Consider the following 20,058-nt stretch of genomic DNA (forward strand, 5'->3'; position numbering starts at 1 on the left):
CCTCTGCTTTGCAGGCCAATTTAAGGGCATCTTAATCACATTTGATGCTCTTGATGCCTCACACGGAGGAGAAGTTTGGCAGCACATTCATTAGTTTGGAATAAAATAAGTGAAATTGAGTCAAGTGTTATAATGCACAGCTACCATACTGCTATCTACTGAAGCTAAATCATCAACACAACAAGATTCAAGGAAAAAGATGCCACAGTACTGGCCATATAAACCTGAATGCCAAGTGAACTCTGGCAGTGCAAAGAAAATATGGATTTTAATCCTTATCGCTAGCAAACACACATGACAGCACAATAAAAGTTGCACATTATGCTACGATATCTTTTCCTGAACAACATTACGAGTTTGCGAGCGTTCAATTGTTTGCATCCGTGCCAGCCTGATTATGAGCAGGCATGGTTCTGCGCATATGTTTCTATATTTGCATGTTTGCGTCTTGGTATGTGTGTGTGTGTTTGGTTTAAAACGGCGTCCCAACGTGTTATCCTGTGTAACACAGTCTTGGTCCTCATTATCATTTCTCCCTGGGCCTGTTCTGGTGTTCAGAGCGCCACCAGAGGGGCCTTTGGCTCGGTGGGAGAGGTGTTGGAGGCGGCCTGGCCCTGCTGTGCTCCTTCCTTCCCCCTCCACAGGGTGCCAGGCACAGCGTGTACCACTGGCAAGCCAAGCCTGACGATGAGGCTGCCTGCACAGCCAACGCCGTGTTTGAACAGGGCAGGGGGTTGCCACGTCATGCTGAACACACACATGCAGGAAGGCCTAGCTGCACACACAAATACACACATACACAAATCTCCATAAGGCCGACTCCTGTTGGGTTCGACACATGTTTGGAAGATGCTGTGGAGGTGAGAGTAAATGTGTGGATTCTAATTTAACAGAGTCTCTCTTGCAGTTTGCGCAGGTGAGAAACATCAGACAGACACTTTCCAGATTCAGCGCTTCTACAAATACATCGCTGTCAGTTTGTTATTGAGCAGCGATAGATTTTAAATCAGTATGCGCATTCATTTGATTTGTTTATTTTAAAAGTTGAAAATAAGAGGTGACTGCAGCTCAGTGTCTTACTATCTAACTCTTGATGGAGTCATTCAGTCTCCTCCTCCCCCTGACTTCATACTTTCAGCATATTGCGTGTTCCACATTAAGTTTTGATTTAGTCATATGTTCAGCTCTCAGGTGTGCCTCCAAACCATGAAATATTGAACCTGTGAATTCAAGGAGATGTCACATTCTGTGTTTCATTCATTATGTACACCGACACTACATTGTTGACTCTTTGAATTCTAATAGGTACGGGTATAGAGAGGTAGTGCAATCTTCATGTTGGCTTTACAAGTTGTTTCCAGCATCTGTTTTGTTAGTGAAGTCTCAACTTCTTCGCACTTTCTTGAAGTTGTTTTCTGGGCAAAAACGAAAATCTGGTGAATGTTAAAATGTTAAAAGTGCATTAGGAAGGCGTCCTAAAAATGTAACTGTGCGAATATTGGCTTGAAATGTGTTAACATGTGAGTGAGTGTATGCCTATGTGTGAATGTGTTTACATGACCTCCTACTTTTTTGCAATCTCCAAGTGTCACATCTTTTCTCAGAGCCATCCGTGGGAGTTAATCCCACTCAGTCCCAAATAAAGTAGGGCTGCTGCTATCACATATCAAATACTGATGAAAATACGCACACATCTAGAGACACACACCACTTTGAAGACACATACAAATCACTGCAGCCCCTACATATCAGATAGAAACAGCAGAAAGGGAACATTGTGTCTGTCTCAGTCCACCTCTGTTCTGCAAAAACAGCAGCAGCCCCTCGACTCTTAAACTCTCCCTCACTCTCCTGGGCAGTCAGGGGAGACGGGGAGTTCAACAGGGGAAAAGATTGGGTTACCATGACATAAATCTCCACGTCTCTTTCTCCCGTGTGTCTGAGGGAGTTGGGCAGCAGGGCGACGAGCCTCTTAGCACCAGTGTCTACGGGAATGTCGGCATGTTCCCTGGAGGAGATAGAGGAGATAGGCCTGGCGCCTTCAGAGGAGTCTCTCACCCTCTCTCCCTCCATTTCTCTTACTCACCCTCCTCCCTTATCTCACAGAAACCACAATAGGGTTTTGCACACTGGAGCAAAGCGAGGAGGCTTCAGATGGCAGCCTAGTATGATATGCATAAGGACAGAAGGGCAGAGAATCACTCCCTCTGTTCCACACAATAATATGGTACAATACAACACACCAAGCATCTTTAACGGAGGAAGCAACCAGCATTTATTAGTGAACACACACTCTGCTTTTGCAGAACAGAACATTGAGTATTTTGAGGTTGTTTCAATAACTTTTTGCTAATATTTCAGATAAAATCCCTGTCCTTGTTGTTAGCTGGTTGGTACTAAATGAAAATATCAGCCACAGTAAGGTTGGACCGGGAACCAGCTAAGCTATGCAGAATTAAATCAGGCTCAGTAAAGATCTGTCTACTAATCACCTTCCTTACAAATGGGCTGTTTGCTGCTGCTTGGAGGAGCACAGCAGATCAAAGCAGTGATGACACACATGCAGCATAATGACAGGCTGCTGTTGACAACAGGAGTGGGCTTGTGTCAATATCTGTCATATTAACACAAGGAGTGAGGGCTGTCACATTTTTCGTAAAGAATACAGACACAGCTGAACCATCGATTTCTCCCCCGCCTGGTGCTGCACAACTCTGCAATTCTAACTGCAAAGTAAATATGCTCCCTCTGGTTTCTGCAAGACAATAAAAACTTAATGTGTCATTATGTTTCAGACTTTGTGTCGCAAAGGTCAAACGTTATCAATCTGCACAATACTGCCAGCCAATCACCTGAACTCCTCATAAATCTTACCTGCTGGAAGCTCCACAACTTAAATGATTGCAGAGGCCAAAGGCTTTTGGCCTTTCATGTATTTTCTCAGGGCAGGTAAATTGAAGAGCCAGAAGCAGTAATAGGAAAGAGCCTTGGAGACACTTGAGTCCCCCTGACGAAAAGAATAGCAATTATTCTGGAAAATCAATTTTCAACCCAATCTTTCTCCCTTATCGACCAACAGGCTCCTTGGAGGTAGAGAAGGTGACAGGAAAATTTATATCCGAGATTCTATTAGCGGCTCTCTATTTGCTACGTGCATCTCAGAGAGGCCCCTTGTTTTTGTCGACACTTCAACTAGGCATAATCACTAGAGCATATCACATTTAGCCCTACTCTATGAGAATATTATAGTGTATATGAAAATTGATTTTTATATATATGTACATATATATTTTTTATAAGCTAATTCAGTCATTGATTGAATACTTGTCCTGACATGATTTGCTATTAGAAATTCTATTTGTTGAAGGGTTTAATAATAAAACACCTAGCACAAGAATGGAAACTACTGCTACAATTACTAACTACTGAAATAGACCAATGCATTCACTACAAGGCTGCACTAACTGAAATCCAAGCTGCTGCTCTGTAGGTGCTGCTGTTGCCTCTCCATGTTTGTTCTGCGTGTGTGTGTGTGTATGTGTGTTCGTGCATGCACAAACACATTCCCTCAGCATCATACCTCTTCATGATTATTCCCACAGTCTTATCAGTGTTTATTTTCTTACTGTGAAAAGCCTATTGCGCCAGCATTCTTTGCATATCATTCTTTGACCAAGATTTATCATTATGCTTATCCCATTAATACGTCAAGCCATTATGTAAACTGGCTACAGATTATTACAATGATCATTTTGACTGGTTCTCCATCACTTTCTTTTGTTTTCGGCATTCCATACATGAATCCGTGCACTTTCTAACCCTCTTTCTAACTGTACATTTTTTGATAAGATGCAATTTACATTTAAATGTGAATATGTAGGTTTATATGCACCTACTGTACGTGTGTGTTTTGACAACACTTAGACGTAAATCAAAAGTGGCAGTGCTCTGATATGGGCTAATAAAACTCCCTGATCTGGAAGTGCTAAAGGCTCCTTCAACATACACCCTGCAATGCAGCCCACCGGCGGTGTCTCTCTCTCTCTCTCTCTCTCTTTCTCTCTCTCCCTCTCTCACGCAAGACTACTGTGAGGCCATTTTCATGATTAACCATAACTCCTCAAGAGGAAATTCATTATATGCCACACACACACACACACACACACACACACACACAAACACACACACACACACATAAAGAAAAACAAAAGCACATGCAACTATACAACCATGCAAACACCCCCCCCACCCCAGAGCACCATTAAAAAGTGGAGATGGGAGAATTTACAGGGCTGATTGTGAAATTTGCTTGCCTTTTGGTGACCAGGGATCTTTGCGGGTTCAGCGGACCCTTCCATCCCTCAGTGGAGGATAAAAGTGTCCACTAGTGTTTGTGCGTGTGTAGGGGTTAGTCGTGGGGGGGGGGGTTATGGGGGTGGGGGGCTTATTTGGTGAGAGGAGTGACTGTTGAAACAGATGCTGGTATGTGTGTGCCACCTATGTCAACATGGTCGGTCTCTGGACCTGATGCTGCTTGTAGATAGGACCCTGCCCACAGAGCCACAGAGTCTAGACTCCAGATGTGCTCTCTCTCTCTCTCTCTCTCTCTCTCTCTCTCTCTCTCTCACACACACACACACACACACTTTAGACCAATGCCAGTCCAAAGCAATAATTCTACCATATGACAGTTTACTCACACACACTTATGTATAGATAATAATCCTTCCCTACCCACTCTTGAAAGAGTACAAAATTGCATATCTTCTAGTATATGACCAACAAAGGACATCTTCACTGTACAGTAAGTGTAGGAGAAGCACAGAAACACCCTATCATGAGGACATTTGGACATAGATAGGCTGTGAAATACCATACCATGCACACTTTTGAACAAATTTTCATCTTTCACAGCACAAGAATGCTGTGATGTAATTGCTGAAAGAAACTTTGCATGATTGTTTATAACTTTTCCCTAACATTTAAGTGGATGCCCAATGTGTTGTTTCATTGTATTATACATTTAAATTACTCGCTGCTTCTCTCAAAACTGCACTGAAATAAACTGAAACATATGCTGGCTGCATATGCTCAACACTGCTTTATTTAGACTGTTCTATAGCGACACAACAACAAGAGTGTTTTTGTGAAAAAGACACATGGGTAAATTGCAACTGTTACACAAAACAAGACTCGGGAAGAGAAAAAGTAAAGAGTGAAAGTGTTCAGAGCACAGATGCACCCGCTCTCTTGCTATCTCCTGTGCTTGTGGGTATACTGCCGATCCAGCTATTCTTGTTGGTTTGTTAATTGTTTGTCACCCACCAGGTGCCATCTGTCTGTAGTCCCACAGTCCCCGAGCCATGTGGGCCGGCCTGCCTGGCGCCTGCCAACGTCACTGACCTGCAGCAACCGTCCACACCTCCGTCACACACCTCCTGATCCGTCTGGGATAAATAGCTTCTCCCTCAACTTCTGTGCCGCCATCACGGCTTCCCAATCTGTCCTGTGTTAGAGGGGGGGAGAGGGAGGGGGTGACAGGAAGAGGCAGGGAGGGAGGGAGACAAATGAGAGGAAGGAATGGACGGATAGATGGATGGAGCGAGAATGAACAAGGGATAGAGATCGATGTCTGCAGAGATAAAAGGGGGAGATGCACAGTTACAGGCTTGTTTGTGTCTTTCTGTTCTGTGCGTTGTTGCAAAGTAGAGAGGCTCAAACAGAGTGCAACCTGCTACAATAGCTCAGCAACTGTCACGTGTCTACTAGTCCTTCACACAGTAGATGTCAGAGCGACACTTAAATGGTCATTTTGATAATTTAGCTGTGCTGACCTAAAATTAAAGCAACATAAAATAAATCACCAGAAGTTACTGGGAGAGCATTTTGGATTTAGCACACCATTGGTACTTCGCCACTTTAAGAGGAACTCCAACAGTCAAGGGAGGTCACCTTCACCTGGTCCTGATGTTGGGGCAGCTGTGTGTTGAAAAATTAGATCAGCTGCTTGCTCACCGGGACGCATGCAGCAGCCTGGAACTACCCAGGGCCTAGTGTACCAGCTAGCATACGGTGGCCCCGGTACAATAAAGATAGAGCCAGCCCCCTCTCCTTCAGCTTGTCTGCCTGCTTGCCATCCTGGGGCATGTTGGGTCACCTTGACAACTGGGCCCAGCGAGGGGAGCCGCACCCCACTTCGGGGCAAAGAGAGAGGCAGTATGGGTAATGAGGCGTTGCCATGCAAGTGGAACAGCTTTTGAATAACCCCATCCACACACAGACACACACACACACACTAAAAGACACGCACACACACACAGAATTCTACTTTGTTTACAGAAGGGACAACAGCTTGTTGGAGAAACCTCTCAGGAGTTCTTAAACCAGGAAGGAGGAGATTCATGGGCATCACGATAGAGGTCAACAAGTCAGGTGGTGAACAATCACGCAAAGATAGATTCAATAAAAAAAGTCCTGATGTACAATTTATATATGAACGAAGCAAAGGGAGATCCCATTCCTATGGGTACTATTTATATGAGTTTCTCAAGTCTTTATATCCTGTCTTCATCCTGGGCTCTTCAAAGGGACATACTTGTGACAATAACATTTAGCAGAGCCAATACTTTGAGCTGAAAACAGTGCCAATCAGCGAGCCGTAACATAACCTAACCATTTTAAAAAAATCCAGTCCAAGAATGCCAAGTTACTGTATAATGACTGACAGAGATAAGATCAGAGCAATCTGCATCTTGGTTTCATACAGTGTGGGTAGGTGCAGTATTCCCTATTGTTGACTCATCGTTAAACATTCACTAATAGCCTCCAAAACTGTGTGGCATCTCATGAAGCCACTGGAATCCTGGGACTGGTTGAACAAGACGCAGTGGGAATTTTCTGACCACCCCTACACAAACAGTCACACAATCACATGTACTGCACCCCTTGTGGATGCAGAACATACACTGCTAGGGTTAAAAGTTTAGGACAGTCTTTTTCTCAGCAGCAGGGGAAGAGAAAGAGACAGAGGGGAATCTTACACTGGTTCATGAAGCACACAGAAACTAGAAAAATATCAAAAGTGAGAAATTAAAAACTGAAAGATTGCTGACCACATGGAGACGCAAATGCGCAAGTTTGTTTTTCATTAGCTTGGCTTGTTTCAGTTCTCCTTGGAATCCATGTCTTAGAGCATGTACTGTAACATAAGCCAATGGGCTGCAGCACATAGGCTTCATTTCAACATTTGAACACTGCATATGGGTCATAAAATGTGTTTTTATTTATCTGAAAGTGTTGTTCGTGTGTATAAATTCACAGTTCCTATGTGGTCAATGCATTAAACATGAAATGACTCGTGAACTTCAGTACCTTATCTTCATCTTCAAAATCTAAAATGTTCCAGTTTATTGTTCAACAATTTTTTTCTCTGTTTGCAATTGGAAACAGTCCTTACAAATATAAATTGCTCAAAATCTTGGAAACCACAGTGAAATTCCGCAAACGTGTGCACCGTATCGGTATAAAGCTATAAAGCACTATTATATAAGAAAGGGAGCACAGCAAAAGTTTTTTATAGGTTTCAGAAGATGATGTATGATTGCAGGATGTGTGTACTTTGTTTTTTATTGCTGATTTTTTTCTTCTTCACGTCTATCCTCTTTGAATACTAATAGTCCATCTCCTGCAAGCTTTGCTACAGATGCTGGCAGGTCTAGCCTGAAATGATTATCAGAGCCAGATCCCACTGGCCAGCTTTCCAGTAACACTCCTACATGGAGATGGAACCAGAGCTGGGGCTGAGGCTGAGACTGGGGCTGGAGTTGGCGCTGGGCTGCCAAGGGACAGGCGCCAACAGGCCCAAGAAATTAATACCAGCACTCGGGCCTCACCAAGGTCCAACATCCAGCTCCAGCTGGAGCAGAGGAGATGAAATGGATGACTGGCAATGATGTCACAAGACAAGGTGGTTTGAGGGTCCCTGCGCCTCGCTAGCGATGCCCCACCTGGAAGTAACAGCGGGAAATACTTGGTTCTCATGGCTGAACAAAACCCAAAGAGGAAAACGTTTTAGAACCTTGCTTTGTTGAGGGTTTTGACAGCCAACGCTGGAAAGATTTGAATTTTCAAGGCAGTAAAATCTGTTAGAAACATGTGAAACTAAAAAAAAAGTTAACTTAAACATTATTGCCTTGCTGTGCATAAGACCAACAATGCATCCCTGAGCCACCCTAAAGACAGGGAGGAGAAAAGTATGACGACAATGAAGCGCTTTAGCTGAACCACAGCTTCCAAACCAAACCACAGCTTCCTGACATTTGCTGAACTCATCATATTAAGCTTAAGTTGCCAAACTTTTGATTTAGTTTGACACAACATATTAATCACCCCCAACAGCAATTTACATTATTTAGCAATGTTAGACTTAACTTGGCGAGAAAATGATTTGATAAGATACAGATGACGGTGTCATAGTATGTGCTTTATGCTTGTTAATGTATTTGATGCACTTTGTCTTCCGTCATCCAGTTGGAGGACAGAACCGTGTTGTTACTAAAAGCTAAGTGTTACCATCGTCTGTGTATTCTGTAATGAGATCTGGGGACGACCGAGGCGGTTTATAAGCTGAAATCTTGATCCTGTGTGTCTAATCACAGCAATGATGGTTTAAACATCAGGAAATCATTTACATCGCTTCGGCTCACGGGGAGTAACTCGGCAAAGTTATGACAACACAAGACCGTTCCCACATACACGCATGTACACACACACACATACAAACTACCCAAACCCATGTCTGTATGATGTGACACAAGATGTGGTTTCAACTCTTTAGATTGATGGATTTACTAAAGAAAACTATTTCATTAAATTTCAGAGAAGTTCCACAGAAAAACAGTCAATAGATTTATTTTAATATATCTGCCTTCTAATTAATTTTGCAACTCCATAATTGACTTTGCAATGAATCAGTTTAAGAAGATTTTTCTCAGTAATAAAACTTCAAGTGGAAAGCAACAATCAATCAGCTCAGTATTTGTCGCAATACTAATAAACCAAGGTAGATTCTTGTTAAAGAAATGAAGGCCAACATGTTTCAGCAAGGACACTTGTTTTTTGTTCCAATAAATACAGTATGTTCTCGGTTATGCCAAAGCTGGAAGGTGTCCAACTCGAACCATGAGACAACATATTTTGTGTGGGCTAGCTAATAATGTTTGCCCCCACTGCATCTATCTGTTCCTGCCCTAGAAAATCCACTTACGAGTAGGTGGAATTCACGTACATTAAAGGAAAACTTTCATTTTCTCGTGGAAGAATGGAGTCAGGGTGTGAAGTGAAATATGACTGAAAACGAGAGACCTTCAGTCAGCCTAGTTTACAGTGGGATAACGAATTAATTTTGCTCACCCACACTTTTAATGGAAACAGACGCCGAACATTCAGCTGGGGAACAAATACACAAAACAGCAGAGCTTCTGTTTTCTTTTTCCACTCCGCTTTGCTTTTTTTAACCTCCTAACGCTCCCTGATGGCGTATTGTCCTAAAACTGACCAGGCTTGAAATATGACAAGTTTAATACGTCCTATATCACCATTGAGCGCGATTGAGTTACTAGAGCAACAGCTAGCCTGTCCCAGCCTGTAGCAGAGCCCGCGGAGCGGCAGTGTGAACATAACCCCTCGTCAAAAGCGTTTAAACCCAGGAGGAGACAGAGGTTTGAAGGAGTGGGGGAAAGCATGAAATAAGAAATTAAAGCTGCTCAAAGGACAGGAGGCTTGTAGGCTTGCGACACACAGACGTTCAGGGCAGCAACTCTGATGACAGGTAAGGAGAAGAGGACTGGCTGGTTGCTGCTCTTGCAGTGTGGGTGGGTGGGCCACCAGGGGAGGTGAAGGGAGAGAAAGGCGGGCAGGAGGGAGGGCAGGCCTACTGGCGCTGTCACCAGCCCTGGTGTGTTTGGATAAGACCCATGGAACATGTGGGGGAATCAGCATGAGGCATCACACCTGGAGGAAAAGACAACTAAATCCAGCCCCCAGTGTGACAGGACCCGGCTCCACCAAGTCTAGCCAGCATCTGGAATGGATATCTGGAGATGCAGCTGACTTCACAGCCCCTTCACGGGTGCTTCTCACTCTACCTTAGTTAAAAAAATAAAAAAAATGCACAGTGAAAGGTTGCAGTAAAAATAAAACAAGTCTCACAGAGGATTTGTGTGTATAAATAAATGTTTTTTTCTCAAAGTTTTACTTTGCACCATATCCCATCTGCTTGGCATAATGTTATTGTGCTGTTGGTAAAATAATACACGTTTTTCTTATAATTGCTAGACTCCCTTCACCCCCAATATGCTTCCACTTGACTCCTCTTGGCTTTAACAACTGTACACATGCCAACAGTTTTTGGTTACAGTAGCTTCAGCCTTGCTCGCTATCTTGCAGCATGTTTCACTTTGAAAATAAACAATGCCTCCACTCACAGTCAAAATAAAATCTTAAAACCTTACATTATATCCAGTGGGATGCACAAAAGGTCTGAAGCACATGAGTTGGCATCCGTCTCTTTTCTAAACTAAAATTGTAACTTACATATTCTCCACCGTGAGGATGTGTGATCAATATTTACTGAAGCTCCATCATTAAAAGTGAATTAAGCTGGGATCCAGATCATCAGGACATACCAGATTGAGCATGATGCACCGTAGTATGTGGTTTGTCGGGGGCCAACCAGCCATGTTGTGACTGGAACAATCCCGGCCACAATGTTTGTTTACACAGAAACGCTCACTCACCCAAATAATCAGCCGCTGTGGGCCTTTCTAATCCCCACACAAAGTCAATGGAGCCAGGTTTAGCTGGCGACAGCAGCGATAAGATAGTCAAACACAGCCTCTTGATCTGTGAGCCGCGGCCTCTCCTTCCCACACCCTCTGTCCCCTTTACTTCCTCAATTGCAATTCCTAAAGCGACACGGACTTGAAGTTCACAAATCACGCTCCGAATTGAATCAGCTTGGCGTTGTAGTTTTTTTTTTTTTTCGCTTCTTGCTACTTTGCTGGTCAGCTTTTGTCAGAACTTTGTTTTTTTTTTATTGTTTTCACATTTTTACAGCAACTTGGAGCAAGCTGCCGTGGTCTGAGAAAAAAAAAAAAACAAAAAATAAAAAGACACCCACTCTCTTGCAAAGGAATGCATATTTGAAATAGTGTATTGTTATGGTTTTGGCTAGGTTGGTATTCGCTCGGCAAATCCTGGTGTCTGCCTGCGATTCTGCGTAAGTGCGCATGTGTGTATACACTGATAGAGGTATGTGGTAAAACATTCATTAACATTCCATTCATGACCTCAGTATTATGTCCACAGCGGAGGAAAGCGTATATTTGCCTTTCATACCTCATGCATGGAATGAGGGAAATGATAGAGCACTATGTGTGTCAGTGTGTATGTGTGTGTGAATTAGATAGACAGAAAGAGGGAGAGAGCGAACAGGAGAGAGCAGTGGGGAGACAGATAAAACACAGCTCACTGGTACAACATAATCTATCTGGAACCATGTCTCAATATCACAATATTTCACACATTTACGTATCACAAATTTGGCAGTGCCAGCCTTCTCCTCAGATCAGTGGAGTTATTTCTGCCTTGTGTACTGGATGCTGCAGGACCGAGATACAGTTCGCAACGGCACAGATGGGAGAGGCTATAGCTCCGGTACCACAGTATCACATGCAAAAATGTTTGGTATGTTTTAACACAGATAAAGCTGACATATTCCGAGGCGTTTCGCAGACAATACCCATGAAGGAACAATCTCCCATCTGGCAGTGCGGTCTCTCCGAAATCCTCTCTGTCATGCTCAGTGAGAACTGGAGAGACAAAACATTCTCTGCCTGTATATCAGTCCTTATCAAGGCTGTACCTTGGGCCTTTTGGATATCAATAAAACATCACACCTCAGGCTAGGACTTCTCCAAAAAAAAAAAAAAAAATTCCTTCACTTTATATTATAGTTTGAATTTATAAACATCTCTTTACAGTTTGGTGCTACAGAGAAGCAGAGAAGCAGCTTAGGTATTCACCCAGAAAGTGAAAGTATGGGATTTGACAGCAGCATAACAGGCAAACTTTAGTACCCCATGTACAATTTCCTGGTTAGGATCAAATCAATCAGCTTTACACTGTGTCCTCTTCCTTCCCAGGTCTCAGTAAAGACGGATTACTGTCTGAGGTCGGGTTAGCTGCCACCTTTATGGGAGGAATGTCAATGAAGCCACTGCTGTACTGCTTCTCTCCACATGATGGTGCAGAGGACAAGTCTCCCCCTGGACAATGATGGAGCTGACATTTACCTTTACAGTACTTATGCATGACCACTGCACACAGATACACACATGCTCAAACACTGTGTGCAGAGAGAACAGGATTCCTGGTCATTTTCAACAGGATGAACAGAAGACCAACACCCAGAGTCAGAATTAACATGTTCAGATGGGTGTAAAACATACTACATATAAAATGACTTTACTGCGTGTGTGTGTGTGTATGTGTGATGTGTTGGCTTTCACTCGAAGTAAACACAATGTCCAAACAATCACTGCTAATAAATTGTGTTTGCATTGTTTGAATTGAACAAATGCATATTTGTAGAAAGGCTTATTCTGAGAGGCTAGTGCAGGTTAGAAAGCATTCATGTCTTTGTTAGTTGTCTTTTGATAGACTGTGTCCGACCACAGCTGTGTGCACATTGGATATAAATGTGAGAATAATCCCCTGCAGTATGACGTTACTGTCTTTTGGTCACTGAACAAAGAGCTTTCCCATATATGTCTGTGTATCTGTATCTGTGTGTGTGTGTCCTTCCTGTCTGTATGCAGTCACACCTATAGTCTCCGTCATGATGTTATCAGACCCTAGACACCTGCTCCACAGTGTAAGGTCCCCAACTACATACAACTGTCTCCTAGCACTACAGGATGGGCATCTGCAAATACGTCATATGTGTGTGTGTATGTGTGTGTATGTGTGTGTATGCTTGCGCATATAAATAAAAAGCGGCATGTTTTTCTTCCACAGTGATTTATATGCAGCTCATGTCTCCCAACACATCGCTCACAGGTGTCATACAACCCTGAATGTGACCTAAATGGAAGGAGGGGTGGACAGGGAAAAACATCATATAGGCTATCTGTAGCTGCTATGCTGGAAAATAGAAAAGATACCAATGAATTCCAATGTGACCAATACAAATTCAAATTCATTCATCCATCTGCAGCTTCTTTACCAGTTGTGCATTACATCAATGAAGTGACATGATAGATAAACCCTGGTAGTCCCATTCCCCTGAATGCTTTTCAGTTCATTCTATGGCAATCGGAGGCAACCCTGAACCATTCTGTGTTCATTGTGGGCATATAACCAAAGTGCTAGTGACATCCTGCAGTAATTATATCACCTGAATCACTGAACCACCTCACCTGACTGTGTTCAAAGAAAAACTGGCTCTACTCTAAGGTCATCTCAGGCACCTGAGCTCCTCATCCATGAAATTCAGCCAAGAAATTCTGAGAAAGAAATTTGAATGCGTATATATATGTTTTCAGTTACACTTCTAGTTGCTTTCTAAGGTTATTTACTATTCGTCAAGATTATGATGAAGGTAAGCTGCTAATCTTAAATTAAAGGATGTTCTTTAATGTACAAGCACATGGATTTACAACTTTGGGGAGTTTTGTGTTTTAATTCCAACAGCTAGGATAAGCAAACCTGATAAGGTCTTTGGGCCTGGAACTTACTCAATTTGATGAATGCTCCTTTCCAACTAAAGACAGGCAGCATCCAGTTTCTGAGTCACTTTCTGTGTTTGTTATAGTCCAAGCCGCCTACTTTTGACCAGAACCTTCCCTTGTTATGTTCTACTCCTTCTGAATTTGTTGAATCACTGCATCAATAATCTACTACAGTATATACTTTGGGCTGAAGAAGTAAATTTCAAAATCGAAGCACTCGTTACGTTTCCAATAAAATGTAGTATCGTTGAGTTAAACATACTGTACACTGTACAGAATGAACCAACCACTGAGAAAAGTTACTACAGCAGTATCTTGTTACATACACAATATTCTGCCATGAGCCGCATGTACTTTTCAGATAATGAATTGGTGAACTGCATGGATTAATAAACAAGGCAGGCCACAGAATAATATCCTCCAGGTTACAAAGCAAACTGTGCGGGGAAAAAAAAACTCCTATTGTGAAACAGGTTCTTAACAAGGCTGCAGGATATCACTGTATTGGTTGGATTACTGTTTGTAGATAGTGTTCAAAAAAAAAAAAAAAAAGAAAAATTTGCATTACATTGTTGTGCCTGTTGGTGCTTTTTGCTCGGAAATATTTCTTCTTCCCAATCCTTAATGACAAACAAGAAAGCTTTTCTGATTGAAAACAATTCCAGCACTTCAAGCCATAACAAAAATCATGACAAGAGCATTTTCACCAAAAGGAAGACATTTCACGCACTGGGAGCCTTTTGTGATATTTTCTCTCCCTCCCTCTTACCCTCCCTCTCTCTGACTGTCTCTTTCCTTTGTGTGCGTAAATCATCTCTTCCCTGCGGCCTGTCTGTGATCATGTTGATGGGAAACAAAGAAATCATCTTGAATGGCACATTAATTTCCTCCGTTCTCCCCCTGCCCTCTGCCTAATGAAATCCCCTCTGCCACAGGGCCTGAGGAGCCACACTGGCAGGCCGTCACCAGCCAGTAAATATGTTTACCTTGGAGCACTACGCTAATGGACTGTTTACTAGGGGGAGGCAGCAAGGAGTGTAACAGCGACCAGGCTGCATTGGGTGCGAGGTGCATGTTCCTCAGACCAAATGACAGCTCCTTTGCTCCCCTCGTCTTTCAAAACCAACAAAACCACCAGCCACCTGATCTAGAGTGGCTGTCACCAATAAAAGGTTCAGATGGAGGACCAAAATGCAAAGAACCATGACTCTGAGGTAAAATAAATCTCAAGACTGATTTGTCTTGAGATTTATTCACCGTGCAGGGGCTGGCAGGGTTGGGTAGTGAAGAGGGAAGAAGGAAGAGGAGGGAAAGCATTTAGCATGCTTTAAGGAGGCCGCTGATGTGACTTGTGACTAATTTACCATGTTTACTTTTACATTTCCTGCATCCTACATGTGCTACATGTTGATTATAACGTACATGAGGAGGCATTAGATAACTGATACAGTTCTAATAAATTATTAGATATGCAACAAAAACTCCACAGCAAGTAATAAGGGAAAAAATCTGTACTGATGAGACAGAACTATGATAAAACAAAGTCCAGTGAACTTGTTTGAAGCACCAGTAACTGTTACACAACGCAGACTCCGATGTCTGTAGTGTTGTGCTCATTGGAAACTGTCATCCAAGCATCCAGACACCCCCATGACAAACATGCAGGGACTTTTATCCATCAGTGGACAACTCCTGATAATTATGCGAAACTTGCCTCGCACCATGTGACAAGGTCACAGCAGGGTTGAGGAAATGCAGAAGACACTGAGGTATCGTCTGCTTTTTAGCTGGTTTTGGAAAGCTAATGTTAGAGTGCTGCGATCCTGTTTATTTAGCAACATAACCTGAATGATAACACAGCATGTTACATTTAACTTTTCAATATTTATGCAATTATGTTGGTGCACTGTTTAAGCACCAGGTAAAAATTATAAACTACTGTACATGTGGTATAACACTTGAAATAATGTAGCCTTCTAAACTAATAATATGGAATTGAAAGACTGGGTGCAGCCAATTCAGACCACCTCACTGACAAACAGTAATGAAATGGGGACTAAAATGACAACAAGAGCAGCACCAACGGTGCACTTCACAAGCAATTTATTTAAGGCAAATAATATTAAGTAAAAGTAGGTCATGAATAAAATTCCTCAATACAGATTTATTCAAGCTTAACGCTCATGTTTAAATCGCTGCCTTCAATGCTGCAGTGAACCTTCAGAAATACAATCTACACAGGCGGACACTTTTCATCCCTAAAGGTTTAATGCACAAAATTCACATTACAGTAATCTGACAATAAAATAACAGCTCACAGGTGGAGGTGGAACTTAATTTCCGCTTTCGTAAATACTGTACACTTTGTGAATGTGCTGCTAAGTTATGTACATATCAGTACAGAGATGTGCATACAGATGTATTTGTGGGTGTACCTACCCACATGACTCAACTTCCAAGGGCAACAGCAGCAGCAGTCTGTGATAATGCCCCCCGACTCATCGACGGGTGTCTGGCGCCTGGCAGCACTATCAGCAGCGACTGTGTGCCTAGATGTGTCCCTGTATCCCCTCCCCCAAAACACACACACACACAGAAACATACACACACTATCATACAGAGTGGGTCCTGCAGCTGGTGACAGGCTGCTTCTCTCAGTCTGCTGCCAGCCTGTTCAACACACAGCTCTGTATCCAACTCTTATCTTCGATTTATTTCCTCCCCAGCCTCCAAACTTAGATATGCACTCTTTAAAGCAGGCTAACTGCACAGTTTGGGTCCTGTACAGGCGGGATATGAAACTACTGGTGTGGAGAGTTCAAAGTATCAACACTGGTATTAAATGAGTTCAGACGTACTGGAGGTATCTGCAGCAGAACAGGGAAAAAAAGGTTTGATACTGTTTGTAACTTCTATACTGAACATATGGACGCAAAGTAAGTGAAATTAGATAGAATAAAAGCAGCTGCTGGGGAGTTACCAGTGATGTATGAGTTAGGTCTACACTGTGTCCATATATTGACACAGTCATGAATTTCCATGTCAAATATCTCAGCTGGACATTGCTGAAGGCTGTGATTTCTATCCAACTGAGGAGGGAGATTCAAAGCCCAGTCTACTCCACCTCTGCAACATTTATCTGCTCCTCCATCCTTCTCCGTCCTTCTTTCCTTTTCCAGTGGTTCTTTCCTGTCCCTTCTCTCCATCGCTGTGTTTTCTATTCTTTTCTTGGGTCTTGCTCCCGTTTCCAATGCCACCTTCTTCCCCTCTACCATCAACCACCCCCCCAACAAACACACACACACACTCTCTCTCTCCATCGATTGATTTCCCCTCACTGTGACACATTTGGTGCAGCCGCATGTGGCCTATTAATTATATCCACAGCAGACTCTCGTCACGCTCCCCTTTTTCTAACAATCCACCCGCCTCCCCCCACGAGTGCACACACACACACATATATGCAAAACCCTCAGAGCAAGCAACCAGAGGTCTACTAGACAGCATTCATGACCCTGCAGATCACATCGTAACCAGTGGATCTGAGTGCGAATCAGACAGAGAAAGGGGAAGACTCCAACCTGAAGCGTTTGAGTGGAGTCAGACAGTGGCAGTTAAGGCGAGGTTGGGCCCATGTCGCGTGTAATCTGGCTAACATCTGTTAGCCATCATGTGTGTGGCCCCATTTAAAGTCCAGAGTGGAGTAAGAGCCTGAGGAGGCTCCCTGCATCCCCGCTCACAGGCTTTTAACAGTAGTGCTCCAAATGTTTTCTTCTGCACAGACAGGCGGACCGAGAAAGAGCAAGAGCGAGGAGAGAGGGCAGCTAGATAGAGGCTGACACGCACTCAGGAGAACACAACAGCACTTAGCGCATCAGGCAGCCTTTTCCTTCATTGTGCACATGTGTTCGTGCAATTGGCTGCATGTGTGTACGAGGGTGTTTGCATCTGGCAAACAATACAGTAAGCCTTCACTGCAGGCCTCTTACAGCCTCAAAATCCCAGCTTTTTATATTTAGCTCGTAATCACTATAATTTCTAAATTAGATACAGGCTGGCCAAGTACACATTCCTTCTGTACAATAGCCCTAAATGGTTGTCCTATCATCTCCAGAGACAATCTCAGGAGATAGACACTTTAAATACTAGAGTGATATTCAAAGACAATCCACAGTGATGAAAACAAGCGGAGCACACTAAACAGCTGCTGTTGAGGATATTGTGCGAGGGAAGGGGAGGGAGACACAGATTAAGAGCAGATTACAGAGCCTTTCCCTCTAGGGCCTCCATATTCCAGATTGACAATGTGGTGGGAGATCAACCTGGAGATTTTCATATGAAAAGATGTTTTCCATCAGAGATTAACGTCTGTTATCATTCATTAACTTTTTTTTTTTTTTCCATGCTCCCAAAGCCTCGTGTAGCTGTGTAGCTGCTATCACCATGAGCAGAGAAATTAAAGGAATGAGACTGAATACAGTATACACTGAGAGAGGATGCACGTTGTATTGAGAGGCATTTCTTGGCATAAAAGCAGAATACTCGGGACCATGCATTACATCTTACCATAAACAAAGGCTGCGGCTCATGCATTATTTATTGGCAATCATACTGAACACTGTGTGCACAGGACGAACACATAAATTATATTATCATCTGGAGTTTACACTTGTTCATACTGTATCTGTTGTTTTGTTTGTGTACACTCACTGATTAAGATGCTTATGCGTTTGATCATTTCTGTCAGGATTGAGGGTGAAATATAAGTACTGGTTTCTGTTTAATGAAAATGATTTATATTAAACAAAATGAACCATTCTTTAAATATAAGGGTTTTCTGTATAAACCTAACAATTTAAAACTTAAGTCATTTTTTTTAATTCTATTGACACTATTTGATTCACTTTTCAAGCAGCCAAAGTAATTATAGTGTTAGAGCTATTCTTCAAGGGTCCTTGCCCATTGCCATGCTTTACAATCAGAGAAAACACAACAGCAAAGCAGCAGCACCCTGCAAAGTGAAGGGGGTTGGTGGGTTCACCCCACTCTTAGAAGAAGAGACCATAAAACGTAAAAATAAATATATAAGAAAAAAAAAATCCCCCCTGGCTATTGATCTCAGCCGATGTCAGCGCAAATGTGTGTGTTCCAATTTTATATGTGTTGTATCTGTGCATACATGTGTGAATGTGCCTGTGTACACGCCTCTGTGTGTGTGTGTGTGTGTGTGTGTGTGTGTGTGTGTGTGTGTGTGTGTGTGCTCAAGGTAGGGTGTCAGTGTGGTGGTGTGTGTTCACAGATGATCCCATGCCAAAGAGGAAAAATCCCACAGGGTGAATCAATAGATAGTGCTGGATAATGGAGGCCTGCTCAGACAGCTGTGTTCTTCCTCTCTCTCTCTCTCTCTCTCTCTCTCTCTCTCTCTCACTGCGCCTGGCTGCCTGAGTGAGTGAGTGAGTGAGCAAGCGAGCAACTTCAGTTAGCCCACGTAGCATCCCACACCTGCCAAGGCTTAGCTTGCGATGCACTGGTCAGTGAACAACTCACACTCACAGTTCATTTCACACAGTATTGACAAATACAGGCAATGTTGTGTCATTTCTAATCTTGCTTCATTTTGACAAATGCATGAACATTTAGATACACAACATATCATAACATCCACTGTCTTCTTATTATATACATGTATAGGGGCCGCAATAAGAAATCTTCTATGGAGTAAAAAAAAAACCCAAAACATTAAATTTCCACCATTATATGACGGTAAAAGATCAACTATTTATATGACGCTGATGGCAAACTTCCCTTAATCTAGTTATATTAAAAATAGCCTGAACTCATTAATGATGATATTATAAAACCTAAATGGCAAAACAGTCAGATAAATCAGTTAATCCTCAAATCTGCCTTTTTGCCTCTTTCCTCACAAGAGTAACGTGGAAGCAATTCAGCCAGATTTCATAATCAATACTAATAAAAATAAATCCTTTATCTCGTTTCCTTAAGTGCACCCTTTATTGATCTATGGTTTATGACTTAACAAAACAGCCAATAAATATTAACAAGTACCCCAGCCCTTATGGAGATTATCAACAGATTAGAGTCATGTATCAAAACAAAAATGATAAATTCCCTCACACTTTCTAGTCCCATCAAAAGTATTATTTATAAAGATTAGCTGACTGAAGCGTTCAATTAAATATCTGCTGAAAGAGTAAAGGCATAAATGATGAAACTGTGATGTAGAACCAGATTTTCATGTAAGATT

The sequence above is a fragment of the Anabas testudineus genome, chromosome 22 (genome assembly GCF_900324465.2).
Source record: "Anabas testudineus chromosome 22, fAnaTes1.2, whole genome shotgun sequence".
NCBI lineage: Eukaryota > Metazoa > Chordata > Actinopteri > Anabantiformes > Anabantidae > Anabas > Anabas testudineus.